The 27970-nt window shown below is 40.7% G+C and overlaps 1 protein-coding gene across 1 annotated transcript in view; it reads right to left on the bottom strand.

Moving 5' to 3' along the window:
• The window catches only part of MYBL1 (MYB proto-oncogene like 1), a 1413299-nt gene that overhangs the window by 431593 nt on the left and 953736 nt on the right, over nt 1-27970 (bottom strand). The window lies entirely within an intron of this gene.

The raw sequence follows: 27970 nt of genomic DNA on the forward strand, positions 1-27970 counted from the left end.
GATATGAGGCCTAAACAACATATTCTATATAGACCAACTCAAAGCCATGTCACTATAGTCTGTATCCTACAGATTGTTAATGTCCCCTTTGGCATGTATTTGTCCAGACACATGCAACAACTGGAATGCCCACAGGGATACTTTTAGTAAGGATATGAGACCTAAACAACATATTCTATATAGACCAGCTCAAAGCCATGTCACTGTAGTCTGTGTCCTACAGATTGCTAAGAGGTGCCCTGTGTCTGGCACACAAGGCATCCTCTGACCCAATAATGATGGATTTACTGCACATTAGCAAGTCAAATGGCATCAGAAATACTTGGTCTAAAGATCTAAACCTCTTCTGCAACATTAACAAAATGATTTATAATGACAGGTATATCTTACAGAGGATACCACTGCTCTGCAACAGAGTCCATATTCCCATAAAACAAAGTTCATCCTTGTCCATATTCAATGCAATTTTGATCTATGGATTGAAAAAAATAAAATTTACCCTAGGACTGCCACTGTACTACTAATGGACACAGGCAGCTCCTAAATGCTTTATCCCATGTATGGGTCCACTCAAATTATCTATGGTATGATCCCAGTTATCACTGGGGGTTATATATAATTATCGACCATGGGATGGGGTAAGGCCAACCTCTAACCAAATGGGATAGGTTAATTCAAGCACAAAAAGGGAAAATGGCTAGGCTTAAAATGTCCCACAAGGGTAACTAGCCTAGTACTGAAGAATCTATATGAAGTCTGGCAAAAGGAATCACGAGAATTACAGAAGCCATGAAATCTATAATCCTGAGATATTCCCTGGCAGATGCCAGAGTCTGGTAAGAAAATATCAGAAACTGTTCCTTGTAAAATTCCAGTTTGTCTTGTGGAAATATATCTAGAGAGATGCACTTAGGAGACATCCAAGAAACACTATCCTGTGAGTAGGAGTGAGAGAGGATTGTTCTAGGTTCATTTAATATCCCAGATCGAGGAAAACAAAAGTTTTTCACTCAAGAAAAAGATTCCTTAAAACTTATGAAAGAAGCTGCAAATATAAGGCAATCATTTAAATGTGGAAAATTATAAATGCCCGGTAACCTGAAATAGGCAGCTAGGCCTCTTGTAAACACTCTTGGACCTTGTAGACAACCTAAAAGATAAAGCAGAGAAATAAAAATGCACATCAGGCATAGAAAATCTTGAAAAGCATCAGAAATCTTTGAGGACTGAAATGTGATAAGTATCTTATAAAGCCAGGGTTATTAGAAACTGAAAGGTGGAAAGAGGGGCAACAGAGACTGTAGAGATGGGATTTTGAATTTTGGAATCTTGATGTAGAGGTTTAGAAAAGAAAGGTCACAAGGCCTCCAGGTTCATTCCTTCTTTCTTTGGTACCAGCAATATTATAGAATAAAAGCATTTCCCTATTTAATCTAGTGGAACATTTCTATAACCCCCCCTCCAAAAAAAATAAAGCATTTGTTCTAGAATAAGAGGAAACAGGGAAGTCTGAATAGATGGATGTAGAGGAAAACATCTGGAAAGGAGGAAGGGAATCCTACTGCCATCTGTTGCCTTTTTTCCCCAACATCTTTATTAAATTTCTACATATGACAAAGGCAATCTTACATTTATATACATGAAAAACATGCAAAATAATATCACTTTAGTTGCATACATCATGGACACCATTTAAACAACTGTAGTTGTAAACATTATAAATCACTTATAAACCTTCCAGTCATTGTCAGTTAAGCATTATATAGCTCATTCAAAAACTGCCTCTTAAACCTCGTTCCTGCTCTGCATATATTGTTCCCACAATTCCCATTTTTATCTATGTAGTTTGCTCCTTCCCTTATCTAAAGATACCAAGTCCAGTTGTTTTATCTCTGTTACTATATTCCACTACTTCTAGTAAAGTTGGTCTAGACTTTAATTTCCATTTTCTAGTAATTGCTTTTTGGCAGCAACCATAATTAGACTCAGCAGGGCTTTACTATGTCTAGGCAATTCCAATTCTTTAGCATAACAAAAAAATAGTCTCCCCAGTCAGTCCAGTCTGCTTTCCCAGCATCTCTGATAGAGCAGTCCATAGGGAATCCCAAAAGTCTGCCAGCTCATCACACCGCCAAAAAATATGTTCCCAGCTACCTCTTTCTTGCCCGTCGCACCTCCAACATTCGCTATCCACCCGAGGGAAAATTCTTTGGAGTTTACTTGGGGTATAAAAATACCTATGCTCCTCTGATTGATTCTTATAATTATCATGTAGTATTTTATATGCTTTACTAATTATTCCCTTTTTAATGGCAGCTTCTGTTCTAGATTCTATTAAAAACTTTACCAGCCCCCACTCAAATTATCTATGGTATGATCCCAGTTATTACCATTGTGGGTTATATATAATTATCTCTTTGTCTATACTCTGATATCAATCCTTGATAGGGAAGGCAATCTCCAACCTGCAGTCCAAATACATTTTTGGCCTCCTCACATTCTATTACCTTTCCCTTTCTAGTTATTTGCTCCCAATACCTTAGTTCCTTTGCCAGTTTTCTCCAATAAATTCTAGCCCCCTCTTGCCTATTATCTGTATCCCTGACCACAGTCAACCCTATCGGCAAAATCTCTTTTCTCCATTCTCCTGCTGGTTTGATTCTTGGAATACTCTCTGCTATTTTATGAATATAATACTCTGTATGATTTTGGGCATCTGTTGCTGTTTTGAAAGATTCCCAGAACCTAAACATGTGAAGTTATGTGGTACCACACAGGCAGGTGAAGACCTAGACTTTGGGAAACTTTACTGGATTGTCAGGGTGAGGAGGTGAAAAACAAGATGGGACATATAGTCAGTCTGTTTTTTTTTATTTCCTTGGTTTTGGGAGGACTCTCCCTCTCTGCTATTGCTTTTTCAAAGTTTTCATCAAGAGGCAGCTGCTCGAGAAACAGCAGCAGTAGTGTCATAAGAACGTTTTAAAGATTAGTTACCAGAGTCACAAAAGAAACAATTAATCAATTAAAAGTGTTCACAAGCCTCAGTGCAAAAGTCACAAGTTTTAAAGGCATACACTGAATAAATGTGTAAATGAAAACAAATTAAATATAAAAACACATATCTAAACAGTGTATAGGCTTATTCACTCAGAACTTAACATCAATGCTTATAATGAAACATAATCATGATTTCTCTACATCAAACTCATCACAAAACATTTATATTTATAAATAACAAAAAACTAAAATGGAAAAACATATGCTCAATGACTAGATAAACAATTCAAAGGCTATTGTATCAAAATCAGATAAGCACCTTAACAAAATATAAACTAAACTAGTACATGAAACAGCACATATGTTGCAAGAACAGGGACAGAATACAACAACAAAATAATATCATGAAAATGAGTGTGGCATAAATATAAAACCTGAATAAAAACCTGAATAGAAATTACATCTTGCAGGATCTAATGAAAATATAACTTGCAGGATCTAATGAAAATATAAAAATGTATATATTAAAGGTAAAAGCGAGTCATACATAAAATAGGCTTGAACACAAATGCAAAAAACATAACCCCTTGGTATAAAAAACATCTCTTAGTGGTCATCTACGTGCACTAAGATAAGGTTTAATGGACATATATATATTTAAACCTGGAGGGTAATGTCCTTTTAGCCTCAAAATCCATTTTAATTCCTTGAGTTCTAATAGGTTCTGATAATCTCCACCTCTAACACTGGGTTCTACAATTTCTAGCACCCTAAACACAAAGGAATGACTTGAAAAGCAAAGCACATGCTTTGCCAAAGCATTTAATTCATTAGACTTCTTAATATCATAGGTGTGATTATAGATCCTGTTTTTTAATTTACGTTTCGTGAGGCCTATATAAAATGTGGGGCAATGTACACACGTTGCTAGATAAATCAAACCTGTGCTGTCACAGGTAGCTGAAAACCTTGGTCTAAAGGTATATTTGATTTCTGGATGTGCATAAGTTTGTTCTTTAGTAATATATTTGCAATAATTGCAATGTTGGCAGGGAAAAGTACCAAAACTTAAAGTTTCATTCGATTTCACTGTTGTGAAAGTCGACCTATCACAAAGAAGTCTTTTCAGGTTCTTATTATTCCTATACGTAAAGTGTGGGACTTTTCCTACCAGTTGTTGTGTAAAGGTATCTGTCATTAGCACCTTCCAATTATTATTTACAATCTCTCTGATATTACTACTATCGTTAGTATAAGTTATAACAAAACTCAATCTGTTTGAAGGTAGGAAAGGTTTATCAAAACCTTTACTATGAGAATATATATGCGTGGTGTGTACTGGTGGCTGAACATCTTTTAACACTTGCACCCTAATTTTTCTTACTTAGTCAGCATCATATTGTCTATCTAAAAATAGACATTCCATCTTATCTGCCTATAGAACCAAGTCTACTGGATCTTTACAAATCTTCAAAAGCCTAATGAATTGACTTTTAATTATACCTTTGTATACATAACGTGGGTGCATACTATCGTAGCGTAGTATGGTATTCCTCCAGCAACTTTTTCTGAATAATTATTAAACCTTGGAAGGTGCTAATGACAGATACCTTTACACAACAACTGGTAGGAAAAGTCCCACACTTTACGTATAGGAATAATAAGAACCTGAAAAGACTTCTTTGTGATAGGTCGACTTTCACAACAGTGAAATCGAATGAAACTTTAAGTTTTGGTACTTTTCCCTGCCAACATTGCAATTATTGCAAATATATTACTAAAGAACAAACTTATGCACATCCAGAAATCAAATATACCTTTAGACCAAGGTTTTCAGCTACCTGTGACAGCACAGGTTTGATTTATCTAGCAACGTGTGTATATTGCCCCGCATTTTATATAGGCCTCACGAAACGTAAATTAAAAAACAGGATCTATAATCACACCTATGATATTAAGAAGTCTAATGAATTAAATGCTTTGGCAAAGCATGTGCTTTGCTTTTCAAGTCATTCCTTTGTGTTTAGGGTGCTAGAAATTGTAGAACCCAGTGTTAGAGGTGGAGATTATCAGAACCTATTAGAACTCAAGGAATTAAAATGGATTTTGAGGCTAAAAGGACATTACCCTCCAGGTTTAAATATATATATGTCCATTAAACCTTATCTTAGTGCACGTAGATGACCACTAAGAGATGTTTTGTATACCAAGGGGTTATGTTTTTTGCATTTGTGTTCAAGCCCATTTTATGTATGACGCCCCCCCCCCCCCGTTTTACCTTTAATATATACATTTTTATATTTTCATTAGATCCTGCAAGTTATATTTTCATTAGATCCTGCAAGATGTAATTTCTATTCAGGTTTTTATTCAGGTTTTATATTTATGCCACACTCATTTTCATGATATTATTTTGTTGTTGTATTCTGTCCCTGTTCTTGCAACATATGTGCCGTTTCATGTACTAGTTTAGTTTATATTTTGTTAAGGTGCTTATCTGATTTTGATACAATAGCCTTTGAATTGTTTATCTAGTCATTGAGCATATGTTTTTCCATTTTAGTTTTTTGTTATTTATAAATATAAATGTTTTGTGATGAGTTTGATGTAGAGAAATCATGATTATGTTTCATTATAAGCATTGATGTTAAGTTCTGAGTGAATAAGCCTATACACTGTTTAGATATGTGTTTTTATATTTAATTTGTTTTCATTTACACATTTATTCAGTGTATGCCTTTAAAACTTGTGACTTTTGCACTGAGGCTTGTGAACACTTTTAATTGATTAATTGTTTACCAGGTTTTTTGATTAGAATAATTAGATTTTGTGTCATTATATAAGAGCAACCAATTTTGCTACAGTTTTTTATGGTCTGAAGAAGCGTGCTGAAAGGTACACGAAAGCGTTCACCCAATAAATTTCTACTTCTTTTTTGGTCGTGCTGAGTCCGAAGTTTTTGTTTTGTTATACCACTTGTTTCGTTTATCTGAGGACTCTATTTGTTGTGGAGGCCTTTTGCTTTGCTTCAGTCACAAAAGAAAGTTAAGAATGTAAATTTTGTCTTAATGTCTGAAGAAGGCAGGTCAGTAATTAACTATCTCATATTGTCAGAAATCAAGAAAAAACTTGTGAGACTGACAATTCACTGTTTTCAAGACCAAGAAATAAGATGTTCTTCCCAAATCTACCAAAAGCTCTCCCATCTTTGTCAGATGGAATAGTATTAGCTGCTATAATATATTTGGATAAAGATAATTTTGAGAGAGACATTACTAGAAGGACTGCTTTTAAGGTTTGTAGAAAAGAATGTGCGAGTCTAGGGGAACTTTAGAACATTTATTAAATTTTCCTGTCTGGTGGCTGACTGTCAGGCAGACTGATGGCTGCAAAGAATGCATCCTTTAAGGCTGGCAAAACAGGGGGAATACCTGCAATCTATAACAAATCACAGTATCTTTGCTGGGACTCTGGTATTTCTTTTTGTTCCCAATAAAATACCTTCTCCAGCCTAGAAATAATGCCCACCGCCCAAAAAAAACCTCTTCAAACGGAGAATCTAAAAAAAAGCTTTCCTCAGATTCAGATTCCCCATTCTACAGAGAAGGAACTTTGAGAAGCATATTCTAATTTGTTTGTCGCAGAATGAGAATCAGAATCTGAGAGACAGGGAAAATTTTTCCTTTATAGATGAAGGAAAGATACAGACTGTAATGACTGAAAGGCTTTAGATAAGCTTTTGGCAAAATCCAGCCAATTCTCTTTGTCTGTGTTAACAGAAGAGGACAAAGGAGAGGAAAAATGCCTAAGTTGCTGTTTCCTTTTCTTAGGGGGCAGCAACCCAAAAAGAGTGCCACAAGGTGCGTTTCTTCTCCTTGGAATACAGCTCTTCACACAGGCCCTGCAAAGGTACAACCACAACCCTCTTCTCCAATGCAGGACAGCGTGGTTCTCCCTTGCCTGAAATGGACATCTGAATGGTTATGCAGGACATGCCTGCCTCTTGGTTCTGAGTGGCTTCCTAAGGAGAACACCAGATGGATTCAGTAACTGATGATTAGTCATGGTCAAAAACTGAGTTGCTTACCAATGTCTGAGGCAAAGATGAAGCCTCCCGTACAACTTTTACTTTCTCACATATCGGGTTGCGAACTTCCAAGAAGCCAGGACCCAAGGTCCATAATTCTGATGAAAAAAAAGTGACTAAAAAGTAGTTAGCAAAGTCTTAATAGTGTAATGTTCCCCCAGACTAAAAGTTAGAACTTAAGGAAATTATAACAACCACCCTGACACTAGTGCTAAGTTCCAGACAAAATTCCTAACAGAAATATAGATTTTTTGCATAGAAAATATATATTCATTTTTCCACAGAAAAAGGAAGGTTGTCCCCAATGGAGTAGTTATTTGCCCAACTTTCAGAAACACTAGCCAACAATCAATCTGTCAAAGTTGCAGCAGTTCTGAGATTTTGGTTCCCTAATCACTGTCTCTACTTGAGATCTACAGCAGTTAGGACACATGGAAGCTGTCCTAAAGCTTTGGAAGCTGGATGGTATTCCAGTCCTTGGCAGGACATGTTCCATACAGCTTTGGTTACTGTAACAGTAATCTAGTTATGAACATAGTATGGCTGTGTAACTAAATTTACCAAGATTTCAAGCCTGCATAAACTAAAGCACTGCCGGTGATTCCCTGCTGGGTGAGGAAAATAAACCTATATTTTTTTACTGTGAGTGATAGAGCTGCTTTCTCTTTTACCTGCTCCATTTTGTTTTCTGTTTTAAGAAATCCGTTTCACCCAGTGTTTTTGTTCTATGTGAGAGACAGGCACTTAAATTATCTAGACTGCACATTTCACATTGATTAAATTGTTTTTTGAGTGATACTTAAATACATCGTGAATTTCTGGGCCTTAGGCATGTTCTGAAAATATTTCAAGCCAGCATAAACTAAACACATTGCTGGTGATTCCTTGCTAGTTATTCCCTTCCACCTCTCATCAATGGCCTACTTTTTAAACCTGGTGATTTTAAGCTGCACACCCTTACTGTAAATTGAGCTCAATAAGCTCCTCCCTTTCTACACTGCTGTTGATATCTTGAATTATTTATTTGCCTTTCCTTGTGTTTATATTGAAAAAGTGCATTTTGTCTCTCATTATCCATTCATCCGACTTACTTGCTCTGAATTCGTTGGATAAAGTAGTGTATTTTTACACTCCAGCAAGTACTTGTTTTCACATCAAGAGGTCAATGGATTTTCTATCTAGTGCATTAAGAGGTAGCCTGGTTTGTTTAGGTTGGGGAAACACGAGATTTCTGCGTGTAGTTTTATTGGCTGGAAAGATTATTAATCAGCTTAGCTTGTTTTAATACCTCTGTAAATTCTGTATATTTGAGTGGCTCTTGGTTCATTTACACAAAGTAAAGTAGTTTTATTGAATAATTATACTTTTATAAGCTGTTTAAAGTACACTGCTGTATCTGTAACTAAGTTTGTTTGTGGTAGCATTTCATATCTTTTAAATTTGTTTGTGGTAGCATTTCACTCTGGACACTTCTTTATGGTGCTTTTACATTAGGAGGACTGGGATATTCATCTAATGGCAATAGGTGTTTACCTGGTCTATCTGACCTGGGAAGCAAACAAAAAAGGCTCTAAGTATTTGTCTTGTACGTCTCTTAAATGTACTATGACTGCACTTTAGCAGTTTCAAAAAAAGCACCGTCTGCTGCTGCTTTAAGTAGTTAATTGCACTGTATTACAATGTATCTGTTAGTTGTAGGGCTGTTACAGGTAGTTTGTGTGGTCTTGTTACACATGAGCTCCAAACTATATTCTACATTAAGAAGGTATTTTTCTGCACCCTTGTGGCACAAGTATGCTTTGTCTAGCCTGTCCGAATTGGTGATTGCTGGTGGAATGCTTATTCTGTACTTTCCTGAGTGGTAGTTGGCTAAAAACTGGTTTCTCTTTGCTCATATTTAAGCCTTATGTTTGTGTGGGCTTTGGCATAGATACTCTGAGTTGCTTGTAATTTAGCGACATTGCTACTGATGGCTGAGAATCTGCTTTCACCTGGAGCAATCCACTACTGCAGAAGACAAAAATAAGCATTTTTTTGCACTTCTCATATATTGTGACTGTACTTTAGCAGCTTTTTAAGCTATTTGCTGCTATTTTGCACTTTATAGCAATAAATAAATAAATAAATAAATAACATTAAAAAATTACTGTCTACTGCTGCTTTAAGTAATTAATTGCACTGTATTACATTGCATCTGTTAGTTGTAGGTAGTTTGTATGGTCATGTTACAGTTGGGCTCCAAATCAGATATTCTACATTGAGAAGGTGTTTTTCTGCACTCTTGTCCTTCACCTACATTGTTGCAAACACTACTATATCAGCAACATTTTACTTATTGTTTTTCTTGATATTAGGACTTTCTTTAATCTGGCTCAGCTCACTCCGCTTGGGCTGTCTTCGCTCCCCTACCCTACTCCCACATTCCCACCCACCCCATCTACTATACATTTATACCCAAACTCTCCTTTTCCCATCCCCTTCTACTCCACCTCTTCCTATCTCTTACTTCCAATCAACCCTCACGTCCTCTCATTCCATCACTCCTCTTCTACTTCGTCCCACTCTATCACTCCTCCTCTACTTCCTAATTCTTTCCAATAGCAACACTTCACTCACTCCCCTTACTCCATACCACTTACACTTGATCTACCCTCTTCTTTACACATCTTCTTGTTTACACTCCTAACAGTAAATTCCATCATCTCCCCTACCCTTACATCCAAAATTGTGTTCTGACTTCTCAACTAACCCATCTTCCTTAACATAAATTCTCACTAGCTGTCACCACTACTACCTCCCCCCAAACGTGTTACACATCTCTCTCACTACTTTTCTTCTTTTACTACTCTCTCACCTTTCCACTTATCATACTAAACTATCTTCCATAAACTAACCCCCTACTCTAACCCACTCTCAATGGATTCTGGATAAATCCTCCACTATTCATATAGCCCCTATCTATTTAATGTATCTAACCCCCTTCTACACAAGATCAACTTAGTCTTACCCCCCCACATCCTCTCAAAATAAGGCCTAAATTTCACACTGATAGCTCTAAAATACCTACTCACTGCACATCACCACAAATTTATTCTTATCAGCTGACATTCACCCAGACCCTGGCCCCCACTTCTCTCCTTCTCACATCTGCTCACCACAATCAGCCTCCAACTCCAAGTCTTCCACCAAGTGCTTAACCATAAGCTCATTAAATATTCACAGTATTGTCAACAAAGTCAGTGAATTTCACTCATGGATTGTCCAATACTCTCCAGACATAATAATTCTCACTGAAACTTGGCTCAAACCCCATATTAATGATAATGAAATACGTCTCCCAGATACAACATCTTCTTCAAAAAAGGAGAGGGTATGACCAAACTGTATTCCAACCAGCTAAATCTGTCCCGTCTGTCCATCTCACTCTCCAACTTTCACTCAGCACAGTGACTAATATTCAACTGCAAACTCAACAATCAGAAAAAACTTCTCATTACTGCTATATACATCCTCAAGTAATAACATTCCCATTCTAGAGCATTTTCTCTCCTGGATTATTCATCACATATCTTATGAAACAATAATTCTAAGGGATGTCAACATCGACTGGCAAACCCTGACTCCCCTACCTCAAATATAATATTCACGGCCTCATACAACTAATTTCAACCCCTACTTACTACAGCAAACCAACTAACTCCAGCACTATCCTTGTTTCCAATCATAACTTCTACCACAACCCCAAAACACTATCAGACTACCTATCCATATCAAACAAAGCTCCTCATTAGCACTCTTCAAGAAAAATCTTGATGATTGGATGGGAAATAGGAAATTCAACCCAGGGATCACCTCTGTGGCTCTGCTCGACAGTGGCACAGGAAAATAATTTTCTTGGGTGGCAAAAGCCAGGGTACCTTTTTGGTTGGGCTTGTATAGGCCCCAGGGCCGATAGCCTAGTAACTACCTAAGTGATCACCTTCCAACAAGCATACAAAGGTACTTCCCTCATCAAATTAGGCAACAAAATGCAGAGTGTGCTGTAGCTTTGCTAAATTTAACCCTGATGAGTTTAATAACATACTTTCCTCCATAAACTGGTCCCTTCTCTATAACTACCACTTGAGGTAGCTGTTCTAAAATTTAACTCCATTTTTCTAAACATTCTCAACTCTCTTGCTCCCCTTAGAAAAATCAGAGTGAAATCTCTCTTTGATCCTTGGCTTTTTCAGTCCACCCACTCCTTATGCACAAGGGGGATACTGCATGGAAGAACTGGCTAAAGACTAAATCCCGCTCTCACCAACAAACTTATAAAGAACTCAGCAAACTCATTAAAAACAAGTCAATAACAATAAACAATTCTACTTAAAGCCTCAAACAGACCATCACGACAATCCTAAAAAAATCTGGAACAACATTAATAAGATTCTTCACCCTGGTAGTCCCATTATACCCAACCCTTGCCCAAACAATTCTCCACTAGAAACTACCACTACACTTAACTTTTATTTCATCAACTACATTAAAAAGCTAACCCAGAAAATTCTTGCTTCCAATCGCATTATTCCTTTCTCTCCATCTAATCATAAACCTACCTTCTCACTCAAACCTCTCCTTACAACCTATATTAAATCACTACTAATTAAACTGAAGCCCCCTCCTTCTGCAGATAATCTACCACCAGTCTTCCTAAAATTAACTGCTAGCGCTGTTCTTAGCAACAGCTCTATCCAAGAATCTACAGTCCCCTCTTATCTAGAAAGAATTCTACACTATACCTATTCACAAAGAACAATCCACTGACCTCTCAAACTACAGACACATAGCAATCTTGTACTCCCCAAAATACTTGAAAAATGTGTACATAAACAGCTCCTTATCTTCTACAAGAACATCTACTCTCTCCTACCCAACATAGTTTCCACCCTAGCCACAGTACTACTTCTGCTCTAATCTCCTTCACTCATACTATCTCTCAAGCCAGAGACAACAATAAACTAGCATCCTGCCTATTCCTAGTCCTCTCCAAAGCCTTTGATACTGTCTCCCACTCCAAGCTTACTAAAATCTCTGATTTTGGTCTCTCCAATCCTACAATTAAATTATTCCCAAGCTATCTTTCCAGCAGACAGCAGTCTATCAAGTGGCTCTCTTTCTTCTCCCACTTCCTTCCCATTAATACTGTTGTACCTCAAGGTTCCATTCTTCGACCACTTCAATTTAACATCTTCACCAACTGTCTCCATACTCTCTGTTCTCAATCCTCCCTCATTTAATATGTGAATGACTCCAGTATCATCTGCACCTCTGACAATCATTCACATGTCCTCACTATAACTCAAAACTCTTTGAACTCTTTAGAAAGGTGGCTAACTGACAATCATCTCATACTCAATACCAAGAAAACTATACTTCTCTTAGTTATCCCAAGCTCTCTCACTCATCTTAAATCTTTATTCACTATCTCATCTCTTGGACAACACTGTAATAAATGTTGAATCACAAACCAAGCTCCTGGGTGTTATCATAGATGATCAACTAAAATTTGGCATACATGTCCAAAATTGCATTAAAAAAAACATAGAAAACTAGGCTTACTCTATATTAACAAAAAATTCCTCACTAAAGAATCTAGACTTTCTTTTGCCTATGCTTCTCTTCTTCCTAGTCTACTTTATGCCTATCATATTCTAATCAAACTATAATTCTCTTTAAAGTGTAAACTTGAACTATCTTACAATAAAATCACTAGGTTTGCTGCTAACCAACCTTACAGTTCACACCAGTGCCTTGCTCTCAAACCCCTAAATTGGCTTTTAGCTCCCACACCAGCTCCTCCTACCTCAACTGCTCCTTACTCACTCCATTATTAACAAACCTAACTCTTGCTCCCCCATCTTATCCCTCATCTCTGTCTATACTCCTAATTGCTCTCTCTCTGGAGTTCTGACCAGTTTCTCTTGGAAAACCTCAAGCCCGAAAGAATAGTTGGCCAACACTTATATAGCTACTCAATTGCCAAGGCTTGGAACAAACTACCTCTTTCCATCAGAACCCACAACTTTAAAAAGACATTAAAAGAGTCTCTGTGGAACTCATGGTTCTGCTCCTGCCAAAGCCCAACATATTTACTCTCATCCCCTACACTTGTCCCACTCTTCTCACTTGCTCTGATTATTTCACCTTCTAGTCTCTCCCTCTTACTCCTTTACCTTTACTCCTAATGCTCTACTTCACTCTGCTCCCACTCCTCCTATCTCTTCTACTTCTTCCCCCTATACATGAACCTATTTAGGTATGGTTTCTATTCCCCTGTCCTCTTCTTATCCACATGCCCATCTGCCCTTGTGACTCATCTGTATCTTCTTCCTTCACAGCATCATTGGCAAGTACTCTATCTACTCTTTTTTTAGGCTTTCGATTCCTCCTTGTACCGATCTCTTCTGCCCCTTTCCCAGCAGTAAACTATTTCACATTTGCTTTGCATCAGGGCTTGTAGACAGTTTTATTTGTTTGTTCTTCTTGTATACCTATTAATTCTGTACTGTATATTGACATTTTAATGCATCTATAGTTACTCCTATATTTTGTGTCATGTTACTGAAGTTTTCTGTACTTTGTGTTACCTCTGAATAATATTTGTTCTGTATGGAGATTTTCCCCTTGGGCCTCTGCTGAAAAAGGGCACATGCTTCGTCAGACATACCCGATTAACAAATATCAAAATAAACAAATAAATAAATTTAACTTGTCTGAGTTGGGGATTGCTGGTGGAAGGTTTATTGTGTGCTTTCCTGGTTGGTAGTTAGCTTAAAACTTGTTTCTATTTGCTCGTATTAATGCCTCGCGTTTGCGAGGTGCTGCTCTTCACACAGCAAAGGTTAGCAGTGCGCTGTATAGATGCAACAGCCTAGAAGCTCAGTTTTTCCCTACACAGCTGTCAGAGAAACCCTTCCAAGCTTTACTGCTCCTCTAAGAGCAACTCATTTGCGCAATGAGCAGCGTTGCCTTACTGATCAATCTTAGCCTACACAAAATATAAGTCCCTCTTATAGTCTCAGCACTACCAGTACAGTCCTGTCAAAATAAACCAACCCCTTCCCTAATAAACATACAGTAAAACCCTGCTATCATGAATGGGCATCCCATCATCTCTCTGGCCGGCCTGATAGACATGGACAACCTGAGGCAATGCAGCAATTGTCTCGTGTACTGACAACCACTTATTCCTGAAACAAATACTTTATGTGAGAGATGTAGTTACACTATGAAATTGGAGGCAAGACTCGCACATAAGGACCAATTAAATGCCAGACAGGTTGTCATCACACATATACCTCTCACACTAAAGAAGGAGATGACACATAAACCCAGAAATGCAGAGGTACTCAGTAGTAACTTACCAGAAGATCAGAGGCCTCCCAGACAAAAACACTTAAACATATAAAACTGAGAAAAACAACCACAACACACAATAACACACGCACAGACCAGTATCTCAACAAATAAGCCCATAAGGCGTAACTCCACAAAACCTAATGCATTGGTCACAGGTAATTCCACTGCAAGACACATGGATGTTTCCCTCACCTGGCTGTACAAGGAGTGGGTTACAATTAGCTGCATGTCAGGTGTCAGGATCTGTCAAGTCACTTGAGCACTCAAGTCACTCAATCACAAGTACCGGTATAACACCGTCATAGTCCATGTGGGGGTGAATGAGTTGAGGTGTACTTCACTGGACTACATAAACAGAGACATGACTAAACTCTCAGATTGTGTGTCACAGGCAGGTATGAGCACAGCCTTAAGCAGCATTCTACCTTCTTCAAGTATGATGCTACAATACAAACAAAAAAATGACAGACTTTATGAATTGGCTTAGTTTCTGCTGTCAGTCCAAGGGGATCCAATGCCTGGGAAGACATGGTCAACAAGCCCCGCTGCTTTGCTACAGATGGTCTGCACCTTTCTCCTCTAGGCTTTCGGATACTGTGAAAGGCATTAGCCACCCCTATTGTGCCTTTTTTAGGGAGTGTCAAAATAACCAATCTTCCAACATAACAAAATCCTTAATACATAAACTCAAGGTACAGCTGCTTAATGCTAAGCAGTAGAAACAAAAAACTGCACTCCCTGGAAGCACTCCTCACTTTGGAAGATGCTGATGTCTGTGCAGTCTCCAAGACATGGTTCAAAGGTGTGGAAGGCACCCAGCTATGCAGGGCTATAATGCCTTCTGTACATTCAGACCACAAACTGAGTGTGAAAGAACCAAAGAAGAGGTGTATCCATTTTCATTAAGGATAAGAACACCTCAAGACTGGTCAAACAGTATGACTTTCTTGAGCTATTCCATGTCCAATTATCTATAGGCAAAGCCCCCTACCACATCATAACTAGCTATAGGTTCCCCACCATGAAGCCGGAAAAGCTACAGCATACCTGGACTTACTGGAGTCATTTGCCATACAGGCCAGCACCTTACTCATGGGTGATTTTAATTATCCTACCATCGACTGGAAAACATACATGACCACAAACATTTTGGCTCAGAAGTTTTTGAACTTTGTCAATGCAAATACTCTGGAACAGCTAGTCATGCAGACCCACAAGGGGCTCAAATGTCTTTGACATAGTAGTCACTATCATGGGAGAGCATTTTACCTCAACCCCCACCCCGTGTGATGCCCTCCCTAGTAAGATTGGATGATAAATCAGTCTTGTTCGATGTAATTATAAGACCAGATTACCCTATCAAGCTCAAAAATGCTTAAGAATTTTTCAAAGATATATTACCTCCTACTAAGTGACGGTATAAGAAGCCAAAGCTTCCTCGAATGCAGATAACACGGACTCCTATGTAGAGGTGTGCACCAATACCCTGTATAACCACAGCTATGTTCCAGCGGAATGAAGAATAGCAACAGTAATCTCTCTGCACAAAGGAGGACCATCAACTGACCTTGGGAATTATAGGCCTACAAGCTTGACTAGCCTTATCTGCAGGGCTATGGAGAGAATCATTATGGACCTTATTAACAAGGACATAGGTAATCTCTAAACTCTGGAACCAACCCAGCTTGGATTTGTTAAAGGTAGATCAATCGTGCCTGTTAAACATGGTTGACTTCTTTGAGAAAGTCACCATGGTGCTGGACAAGGGAAAGACTATGCATACTGCCTATCTTGACACAACCCCCTACTCAGGTATTATAAAAAAACTCTCCCAATTAGCCCCTACATTATCAAATGGGTAGCCAACTGACTCATTGACAGGACACATACAAAGTAGATGACTTCACCTCTAGCAAGACTAGTCACCAGTAGCATACTACAGGGTTCTGTGCTGGGCCCTTTACTGTTCAGAATTTATTTCTCAGAAGTCTGGGCAAACTTGGATGGCCTGTAGCTGACCAAGTTCACTGACGATTGTAAATTGGGAGCAATAGAGTCCCCCAATTATGATAATATATTGCAGATAGGGTTAACGCAGACAAATGATTGGTACCAAAGCCACAGATTAAAGCTAAATGCAAAATAAATTATATATTCTTTTCGGGAAAGCTGACATCTCTGCTAATTACATTATAGGCAGCACCCCCCCCCCTCTCCAGGTGTAGACCCAGTGGTACGTTATCTGGGTACTCAGTTTGGTAAGCGTTCTGAACTATGACCACCACATAGCTACAGTATTAAGGAAATCCCTCTATGTGGTACATCTTATAAGTAAAGGCATTGCATCAAGATCTAAGGATGTTACGATTCCATTATACTCTGACTTCATCAGAGCAATAATTGAGTAGAATGCTCCCTTTTGCATGTACCTCACCAGACACCTGCAAATGGAGAGACCATAGAGGTTTCTCAATAAGAAATGAAAGGATACACAAAAAAAGAAGTTATGTACCTACCATAACGTTCCATGTTGGTTGTCTTCATCTCGCCTTCTTTCTTGCTGGTTGGGATCGGAGCCGATCCTCAGCTCCGACTCGGACATCTTCTATAGCTCGAGAGCTGTTTACTGGCTCGAGGCTACCCCTTACCCCATGATGCTTAGCGCTAGCTACCCATATCTCGTTTGCAATAGCTAACCCCAGACATAGCCAGAGAATCAACCTGTCCAAACAAACAGGTTGAGCATACCTGTCATACTCTCTAAGTCAGTAGAGGAAACAAACCAGAGAATACTCAGCCAGTGAAACCAAAAACTCCTCTCGATCCAATAGGACAGGGGGACGGAGGGAGGGATGCAAGAAAGAAGGCGAGATGAAGACAACTAACATGGAACGTTATGGTAGGTATATAACTTCTTTATGTTAAGTTGTCTGTCTCGCCTTCATTCTTGCTGGTTGGGATAGCGTCCATAGCACCTACAATCCTGGGCGGCTCATTGGAACAGACTCTTCAGAACAGTGGAACCAAAGTCAGCTCTGCTCCTGGAGACCATATCTAGCTTGTAATGAGAAATAAAGGTATGAGGATTTGCCCACGTAGCAGCTGCACAGATAGAATCCATGGGCAACCTAGACTGGAAGGCTACAGAGGTGGCCAAAGCCCTAGTAGAATGACCTTTTGGTTTGACAGGTAACTCTTTGTTTCTCAATTGATAAATGAAAGTAATAATGTGAGACAACCACCTGGATAAGGTCACTTTGGAAAATGGGAGACCTTGTTTGCCTAGAGCGTAGGAAAGGAATAGTTGGTCCGATTTCCTTATATCCTTAGTCCTATGCAAGTAAAAAAGCAATTGTCTATGAACGTCCAATTGGTGTAATTTGTATTCTGCCTTGTTGGTGTGGTTAGAGAAAAACACAGGAAGGTCAATAGACTGGTTTAAATTGTTTTCTGAGCAGACTTTCGGAAGGAACGAGGGATTAGTCCTCAGAGCAACCCTGTCCTTATGAAAAACCAAGTATGGAGGACGAACACTTAGTGCCTGAAATTCAGAGACGCGTTTGGCTGATGTAATAGCTACCAGAAAAAGTGTTTTCCAAGATAGAAACTTAATGGAGCAGGATGCTGCAGGTTCAAAGGGGGGCATAATTAAGGAGGCTAGTACCAAATTAAGGTCCCAAGGAGGAGGGGGATCTCTCACTGGAGGTCTAAGGAGAGTAGTCCCTCTTAAAAAGGCTTTACAGAGCTTATGAGACATAATGTTTGAATTAGACAACCCAACACGAAAGTTAGAAATGGCCGCCAATTGAACCCTGATTGTAGCAGAAGCGGACCCAGAATGAAAAAGTTGTGCTAGGAACTCCAAATTTTCGTGGACTGGGGCTGAAAAAGGATCTATGTTCCTAGCCTCTGCCCAACAAGAAAAACGTTTCCATTTGCTAGCATACGTCTTTCTAGTTGTGGACTTATAAGAAGAGACAATAATCTCACGCACGGCTGGGGAAATGCTGGGAAGCCTGGCTAAGGTTGGAAGTGGAGCAACCAAGCTGTGAGCTGGAGTGTTTGGAGGGATTGATGCAGCCCGCCTGACTGATGAATCAGTAGGTCTGGAATCGGATCCAGAGTCCAGGGCTGATTGAGAAGGTAATGGTGCAGGAATGGAAACCATATCTGTCGAGGCCAGTAGGGGGCAATAAGAATCATTTTGCAACCCAACGATATTGCTTTCTGTATGAGTTTCGGTATCAGAGGAAACGGAGGGAAGGCATAAAGAAGTCCCTGAGGCCAATCGTGGACTAGAGCGTCTCTGGGTGTGTGACCTGGAAGCAGAAGAAGGGAGAATTAGTTGCTGCATTTGCTGTTGAAGGGGGTGGCAAAAAGATCTCAGCAAGGATGTCCCCATTTGCGGAAGATCATATCCGCAACTACCTGATTCTGAGACCACTCGTGAGGTATGAGAATAGCTCTGCTGAGCCTGTCTGCTATGACGTTGGACCTCCCAGGGATGTGCGTCGCAATCAGAAATCATTGGGAAGAAATCGCCCACTGCCAGAGTCTGAGTGCTTCTCGACATAGGGGGTAGGACTTGGTTCCGCCCTACTTGTTGATGTACCAGACCACTGACATGTTGTCCGTTTGAATTGCAATGGTCCCAGAAGGGAGAGAGTCTTGAAGAGCTTGCAATGTTAGGAGCACGGCTCTCATTTCTAGGACGTTTATATGCAGGTGGTACTCGTGAGGCTGCCAAGTGCCTTGGACTGTCCTGCCCTGATAATGCCCCCCCCCCCCCCCATCAGGGAGGCGTCTGTGGTCACCGTGGCAACCGGAGGAGGCTGAATGAAAGGTCTGCCCTGAGTCACTAGTGGGGAGACCATCCACCAGGAAAGGTGCCTCTTGCATGCTTCTGTAATCATGATCATGTGAGACATGGGCAGCTGTTGGAAAGACCACTGTGTGAACAGAAGCCACTGAAGGATCCTCATGTGAAAGTGGGCCAGTGGGATTAGAAGAATTGCTGCTGCCATGAAACCCAGAGTTTGAAGGACGAACCTGACTTGGATCCTTTTGCTCTGCATTAGAATTTGTACTTGCTGGCGAACTGTAGAAACCCTTTCTGGTGGTAGCCTTGCGGACATGTTCTTTGTGCCTAAGTCTGCTCCTATATAGGTGATAGATTGACAGGGCAACAAGGCAGATTTTTCGAAGTTTATTGTAATGTCTAGTTGGGAGCAGATTGTGATAGTGTAGTCCCTGGCTTGCAGAAGTTGATGCCTGGTAGTAGCAGTGAGGAGCCAGTCGTCTAGATATGGAAACACCTGGAATCGTCGACGTCTTAGGTGAGCCGTGACCACTGCCATACATTTGGAGAACACCCTGGGGGCTGTGGTGAGACCAAAGGGCAGAGCTCTGAACTGGTAATGACTGGCTCCCAGCCGGAAGTGAAGGAATCTCCTGAAGCGCCTGTCCATTTTGATGTGGTAGTACGCATCCTGAAGATCTATAGAGCACATCCAATTGTCCTGACCCAGAAAGGGTAAAATGGACTGTAGCGTGACCAGCCGAAACTTTGTTCTTTGAACAGACTTGTTTAGTCTGCTGAGATCCAGAATCGGTCTTCAGTCCCCTGTCTTTTTTGGTACCAAAAAGAACCTTGAGTAAGCTCCGGATCCGTGTTGTTCTGCCGGGACTTCCTGGATGACCCTTTTTTCTAGCAGTCTTGAAACTTCTATGACTGCTTGGCCCCTCAGATTGGGTGGAACACCTGGAAGGGATTTGCTCGACGGTAAGGGGGGTTGAGAGAAGGGAATTTTGTAACCTCTGGATATAATTGACCGTACCCATTTGTCTTGCGTTAAATTTTGCCAGGCTTTTGGGTACAGTGAACGTCTTCACCCAACTGCCTCCAGAGGCGGGCAGCCGGGCAACCCTTCAGAGATGCTGAAAAGGCTTCTCAGAGAAGGATTCTCTGTTGCCCTGGTTCTGCGGACCCCCCTCTGCCACGAGGGCGGCGTCTATTGTTGTTATTTCCCCCTCTGTCCCTGGAGGAAAAATCGCTACGTGTGTCAGACGAGGCTCCCTGGGATTTTCGGAACCACATTTTACCACTCTTCTGACCCTTGGGGTATGGTCTGGAAGGAGTGGAAAAAGGACTCCCACGGCAGAGAGAGTCTTGCCTTCTTGCTCACACCTAGTCAAAGTGTCTTTCACCTGTGGTCCAAAAAGAAAGGAACCATCAAAGGGGGTGTTGGTGAACGACGCTCTAAAGGGTTCCACAAAGTTACACAGCCGCATCTATGCATGTCTCCTAAGGGCCACACCCGTACCTGCGGCTCTACTCGCACCATCGGCTGCATAAGAAATGAGCCTCATGGAGGAGTTGACTACAGAATTAAAGGTCGCCAGTTGGGAAGCCACTTTAGCTTGAGCCCCCTCAGCTGATGGATCTTGAAGGGTATCTCAGAGTTCTTTAAGGAGATCCCTCTGAAGCCGGGTAAAATGCCATAAGTAGTTCAGTGACCTCATAGAAAAGGTCGCTGAAGCAAACATTCGCTTCCCGTATCTGTCCACGGTCCTAGACTCCTTGTTAGGAGGATGGACAGACGAAGAGGTTTCCACTAACTCGTTTTTGGTGACTGCTGCTACCACCATGGCATCAACAGGAACATCTTTGGTAAGGAACTGCTTATCATGGGGTGCTGTGATGAACTTGTCAGGTCTCCTTGGAGTTGGTTCCACTGTATCCGGGGCTGACCAAGCCTTTCAAGCAACCACGGACATAAGTGGATCGAAAGGCGGAGAAACCCAGGAGGTGGAAGGTCGGGAACCAAACACATCCAGGAATACAGACTCATCCTCGGTAGGGGCTAGGGTATTCCAGTTCCTCCTCTGCTTAAGCATTTTGAGGATGTCCGAAAAGGAAACATCTTCAAGTGGGAGATCTCGGGGACCCTTCTGAATCATCTAAGTCTGTACCCGAAGTGACAGACTCAGGGGAGTCAATGTGCTTCCTCTTGCACTTCTTCTAAGAGGGGGCTCCTCTGAATGTTCAGGGGAGGCCTCGGAAGAAGAGGAAACACCCAATGTGGTGCCCTGGAGCACCGGTTCCCCACGCTTGCGGTCTGGAGGAGGAGCAGAGGTTGGCACAGGCACTACAAGGGATGGAGCCGATGGGGCCGATAGTGGAGCTGACTCAGTGCTAGCACACTCATCATGACATTGAAGGCATCCCTGCCACGATGCAAAGAAAGCTCCGGTTCCGAGGAAATTGGAATCTGTCTCCGCACTGAGGGAGATGGCTCTGAGGCCGATGTAGGAGCCGAGCTCACCTGTGCCAAAGCTCCGAGAGAGAGAGAACGGGGTCGGACAAGGGTCCGATGCCACTCGCCCCCTCGGAGCCGATGAGGGAGCCCCGGCGCCCAGATCCCTCGACGGATGGCACCACTGAGGGAATCAGAGCCGATGATGGAACCGAAGGAGATAAAGTTATCGGAGCCGACAGTTCCACTACTCGAACCCCAACGAACTCCGGCTCCGAGCTCAATGGAGTCGGAGGAGGAACATCGATAGAAGTGGACGGAGCCGACACCTATTGAGGAGGGCTAGACAACATCTTGGCAAGTGCCTGCGACTTTAGCAACCTACTGACCACTCACTCCACGTCGTGATCCGAGAGCCTAGAGGATCGAGAGGAGTGAGAAGATCTGTGACTGAGCTCGCTTTGCAGCAGGAGAGACCGAGGAGCCGAATGTATCGATTCCAGAGAGGGGGACCTCAGCCTCTTGTAGCTCCGCGAAAGCTCCGAAGTTTCTGATGGAGCTGACGGGGAGATAGACTTATCGGTTCCAACCAGAACCAAAGTAGCAGGTAGAGTCTGAACCAAAGACAGCTCTAAACTTGGAGCCGACGATTTGATAGATTTAGGGGATTTCACAGGCTGAGTCTTGGTCGGTGAATCCTGGGGCTTTAAAAGGCCCCTAAGAATAAGCTTATTCTTACGCTCCTGCAGAACTCTTGAACTAAATGTATGGCAGATAGAACAAGAGTCCTGCAGGTGCACAGTGCCTAAACAATAGATGCAAGAAGTGTGCCCATCTGTCAGAGACATTTTCTGACAGCATGAGTCACACTTCTTGAACCCAGACACCTTGGATTCTTTGGACATCCTGTAACAAAAAATACAACAATAGCTACCAATCAAAATACAGTCTAAAGAGAAAAACACAGTACACTACTGACTAAAGCTAAAGTTTTTTTTTTTTTTTTTAAATAGGAAAGCCTCTAACTCAAACGACTAGCCTATAAAGAAGATAGAAGGAAAGCCTCTAACATAAACGGCTAACCTGATAGGAATAAGGAGGGGGGGCGGGACTCTCTTAATTAAACGAGTTCTAAAGGGAGGGAAGAAAGCTACAAATACAGAATTAGCTAACACAACAAATATAAGACTAAAAACTAACAGAAACCCCTAGGAAAAGAATTATTTCTAGTAAAAATGTTCTATAAAGAAACTTTATACGAGCCTGAGCCAGAAAAACGACACTTTGCAGCTGAAGTGGCAAACGAGATCTGGGTAGCTAGTGCTAGGCATCATGGGATAAGGGGTAGCCTCCAGACAGTAAACAGCTCTCGAGCTATAGAAGATGGCAGAGTTGGAGCCGAGGATCGGCTCTGATCCCAACCAGCAAGAACGAAGGCGAGATAGACAACTTAACATCAAATGTTACATGGAAAGACTGAAAGCCCTGCCTCTGTATTCAGTCTCCTACAGGTTGCTAAAGGGTGACCTGTGCCTTGCAAACAGGGCAGTCTCTGACCCAGCCTTGATGGAAATGCTACACATTTGTAAATCAAACTGCAGGGGGGTCACTCACTCCAGGGATCTTAACCTAGTCTCTAACATGAACAGGTCATGTTGGAGAGATAGATGCACCTCCAAGAGATTGCCACTTCTCTGGAAAAAACTTCCAATTCACGTGAAACGGAGACCCTCCTTGACCTCCTTCAAAAGCAACCTAGAACAATGGATGGGTGATTGCAAATTCACTCCTGGGGTGGCACCCATGTTGGTCCTGGACAAAGGAAGTCGGTATTAGCTACCAGAGACCCTTAAATCTATGAACTTCTCTAACCTAACCATCGAGAACTGGGGCAACTCGGGAGGCTTGTAAGGGCTCTAGGGCCATTAACCTAGTAACATCCCATGAACCTATAACAGTAGATGCTCAAATAGATTACTGCTGCATTACAAGTTATAGCCAGGGAGTTGACAGAATCCGAATTTAAGAGGTCAAAGTAACTTTTCTGTCCCTCTGAATCTCCCTTCCCTCACATTTAAAGAATTACTTTATTTTACTAATAATATTGGAAACTGAAATTTCCTCATTAAAAGAGTCAGAAGAAAACATCTCCTTTGACTCAGACTTGTAAGGGATAAGAAAACAGAAGAGAGATATGAAGCATAATACAGACTCATCGTCAGTATCCATGAGCATCTGCTATTTACAGATAGTTTCCTTTTGGAAATTGAAGAGACCAGGCTTATGTCAAGACCTTCAAATGCAGTTTTCTTTAAGAAACGTTTAAGACTGCTAAGGCTACTATGAATTGTTTTTGGTGTGAAAGACAAACAAATGTCACAGGACTGTATGTCATGACTTTCTCCAAGGCACAGACCACAGGCAGTGTGTGGGAGTCCTTGCACTTGGGTATCTGTCTACCACAAGCATTTCCCCCTTCTGACACATACAAGACTTAATTATACTAAATTTTTCACTGAAAAAATAGAGAAGATCCCTGCGAGGTCTTTATTTGCCCAGAAAAACTTTTAACTGCAAGCTGTCTACAGACAATGAAGATACTGAATTGACATGTCTGACTAAATGATTCAATGGCAAGAAAGTTCTGAAATTTTGGCACCAGTACATCCTATTAATACCAGCACACTCTCATGCTTTAGTGGATGTAATTTGCATGAGGAAGGCATCCAAAAGCCTTACTATACTGGCTGGATGCCCAATATCCTTGGCAGGATACATCCCATATAGCTTTATGCTACTGCAACCTGTGATCCAATGATGAACATCGAATTTAAACATTCAGGCCTAACAAAATAATTGTTCATTACTCTGAACTTGCTGAATGGCAGTAGTTCCTCAGGAATAAAACAAAGTAAAAGAGGTGATCTCTACAACAGGATCCTTACCACCACACCAAAATAAAGTACTTAACTCAGTTACATAAAGATTACAAATCAGAGGATATGCGTGAGGTAAAAACATCCTTGTGTAAACAGATAATCTTATGTGAACAGATGCCTGGTTCCTGGAAGAAAAAAAAAACATTCACAATGCTTTCTTCTCACATGAAGAGAGATTTAAAGCGGCAAACTAGCAAAAAACAAGATTACTTTAGATTATGCACATGGCAGTTACAATCTAAAGTTAGGTTATTCACTGGGTAATTATAATCTGTGGAAATAAATGTCTAGAAAGCTTTGTGTATTCATTACAGCCATCAGTACAGTTCCGGGTACAATTTACCTTGAGACCTGGCAGACCGTGCCAGATATGTCAGATGTTTGGCATTTTGAATTTTGTTTGGCTTTCCACAGTGTCTTTTCAGGAAATGTCTATCTTTTGTAGTTGATGAATGGTTGCTTCTAAAGTACTACAGATAAGTTTTGGATTTATGGGGGATTTTTATTTTAGCTGGGTTTATAATGAGATTTGATGCTCTTAGACTTCAGACATTTCACTAGGGGCCAACAAAATTTTTCCTAGGCAGGACTTCTGCTGAAAACAGCAGCCCATTCAGCCAGCCTGGTGGCATACAAGAATATAGCTCTGAATATGACCCAGGCAAACTTTGTTCAGCTAATTGCATGGGCAATTGATGGGCTGGCAGGGAAGAATAGATGATACCTATCCTATGAAGGAGGGTGGTGGTATATGGCTGAGTATATCTGCTGCACCAGTGTAGAGCAATGATGATAACACAACATCGTAAGCAGCATTTGTCCAGGAAAGCTACAAATTGTGGCTATCTCAGTAATGGTAGCTTCCTAGCTTGCATGCAAAACAGAGCGCATGTGCAGATGTGGGGGAGTATAGGCAGCCCCTGTGTTGATATGGGTAGGCACATCACTAAAAGGGGGTGATGCTACAATTAAAAATACTAAACATGTTATCACGGCTAGGATGTTGACAAGTGCACAAAGAACCTCCAACGTCTACGTGGATGGCACACCACCCCTGCACAAGCCTCCTTTGGTGAGACCGAAATGGTAATGGTCTGCACTGCCAGGGAATCAGTGATGGTATGTGATTAGGAGGCTCAAGGGACATCAGGCAGAGACAAAAATATACAGGAAAAAAAATCTTATAGTCTTTCCTTCTCACAGAAAAGGTGAATCAGCCAAACTGTGCTGAAGACCTGTTGTTTGCCCAAGCAGGTCTTGAATTTAATAATTATTGATTTTAACATCTAACAGGCAGCTGGGGGAGCTCCCATTCATTGTTTCAATGCCAAAAAGATGAGACTTGTGGGAGAGGCATAACTACAGGAAAGAAAATCTGTCATATTTTGCTCCTCTTCCCCTTTAGGACCTATTTGCATACTCCTAATGTTATTTCTTCTTGATCTGTTTCCCAGATCATCAAATCTGTCTTGTAAATGCAGTTTTTCTTCATCAGAAATTTGAATCATATCTCTTCATCATGATCTCCATCATCCACTCCATTCACTGAAACATCTATAACTGATATCTTAGGTTTATGTACCACTGCTTGAATTTCATTCCTACATATTGTGTGCTATTAGTGTCTTCAAGCTCTTAAATTTTGACCTGATCAAACAACTACTGCCATTGTTTAAATATTTTTTTCTTATAATGTCCATAATGGTCTGTATAGTTTCATGACTGGATTCACAGATGAGTTTCTAGTGGCAGAATCCAGCAACAGCTGCAGTGGCTCAAATCTGTTTTCTGACAAAAAAGTCTCTAAATTCTGACTGAAAGAATTGGAGTATCTCGCTGTGGACAGATATGCAAGCACTGTTTTCCACTGAAATGTCTACCAAAGTAAACAATTTTTCCCATTTCTAGACAAGTTGCTCTCTGTGACAGCTACTTACATCAAATATGCCATTTTGAAATTTCTAGTTCTGGTTCAAAATATTTTCTTTTTATGGTACAATTTTTAGATCTCCTTGTCACTGCAAACTCAGCATTCAGAAGAGACAGAATATTTTTTTGTGGTCTGCGCGCCTTTAAGCTATGGTAAGCGGGACACAAAACTGAAGGAAGAGGCAGGTAGAGAACAGGTAGCAGTGGAATGGTGATCAGGACTAGAATCCCTGACATGGAAGCACTCTTTCTGCTATAAAAGAATACTGGCGCACGTAGATGAGAAGTACGTGCTACAGATGCAAGAGAAGATAAAAAAACATGAACCTCCAAGGCAGGCACCTGTTAAACATGTCTTGGGAGGACTGACAAGTAGTAGGAAGGCAACTGTACCAGTACCTTTGGGACCACTGCTTATGTATCCAAAGTAACCTGGGCAACAAATGTCTGCCTCTAATCACTGCCACAAATGACAAATCATAACCAATTGCAGGTAAGTGGGGAGCCCTTTTCAAAGCATGTGGAGATTTAATCCTGGGCAAAGGTAGAATCAAACAACAGCAATAGTAGAAACCTTAACAAAAAGCAGTGGTATGCTCTATTCTTCAGAATGTTTCATGTGTTTAGATTTATTAAGCGTACATGAAGAATCAACATATGCGATTTAGCAATTCTATCACCATTATACCAAATCTGCAATTTACATTTTTAAGAGAGGCAGAAATTCCCTTGTCTGAATTTGATCAAGAACAGTTTTTCGTAGAAAAATAAAGTAAGATTGTGAGGCTGTATTCCCTGAAACTTCTGAGATAGAATATCACTTTCCAGATGCTAACAGTCATAGCACTTAATTTAAAAAAAACTATACAGGAACGGGCATCATGCTTGACACAAAAATAAATTAAGCATGTTCTTGTTTTGTTAGCAAAATTTGAGTCTGCTTCTCTCAGGCACATTGCTACAGCTGCCATAAGTGATGGGAAAGGGCCTAGCTCCCAAAACAAGGATTTAAAAAAAAGGAAAAATAATTCAAAATCAAAATTTCAATCACAAAAGTAAAGATGACACAAAATAAAGTATGGGAAATTTATATTTTTCCACCCAATATGATTATTTACCAAAATATCATCAAAACTAGCCTGATGAGCACTGAAACTGTTTTCAGGGTATCAAAAGATTTTTGCTCTGGGAAAGAGCTGGAGAAGCAGGAGGATGCTAGATATTATGCAATGAGGATGGAGTTACCTGCTTAGAAATGTTTCATGCACTTAAAGGTCTGAATGCCTGCTAACGTCCTATATACATCTGCAGCTGTAGCTCAACAAAATCACGATTGCAAGTTATGTTCCTTCTATGTGGAA

Source organism: Protopterus annectens, chromosome 3.part1 (assembly GCF_019279795.1).
Source record: "Protopterus annectens isolate FY-2018-M chromosome 3.part1, PAN1.0, whole genome shotgun sequence".
NCBI classification, from domain to species: domain Eukaryota; kingdom Metazoa; phylum Chordata; order Ceratodontiformes; family Protopteridae; genus Protopterus; species Protopterus annectens.